Raw genomic sequence first — 488 nt, 5'->3', positions numbered from 1 at the left:
CTTAAATATGCATATATTCGTGTTTCTGTGTATGCGTCTGCCATTAACATACATACTACTTTTATAGCATTTTTAGTAGACAATAGAATACACGCCATATACCCTAATTTACATATTTGGATGTTGTTACCTGAAGAAGAATAAAAAAAACGTAAAAGTAAAATTTGTGATAATAGTCGCAGTACGATCATAGGACGATAAGGCCAAAATATTAGATTACTGATGATAAACATTATCAACGGCAGAATAATAAGCACTTTTATTAACAGTAGTAGTGATGATATCAGAAAATAACTAAAGATAATATTATAGTTTTCATTAACGTTTCCGATAAACAAGACTGAGAGCGTTCTTTTCTACGCCTTTAAGATACAACAGAAGGAATATCTTGGCAAGTTAATCCCTGTTACGAATTTCTTACAAGTTATGTAAGATGCCTGTGTTTTCTTCTCTATATGCATATCTCATTTAGCTTTTCTGTTTAGCTG

The sequence above is a fragment of the Penaeus monodon genome, chromosome 19 (genome assembly GCF_015228065.2).
Source record: "Penaeus monodon isolate SGIC_2016 chromosome 19, NSTDA_Pmon_1, whole genome shotgun sequence".
Lineage (NCBI taxonomy): Eukaryota > Metazoa > Arthropoda > Malacostraca > Decapoda > Penaeidae > Penaeus > Penaeus monodon.
Note: the sequence above shows the minus strand (reverse complement) of the source record.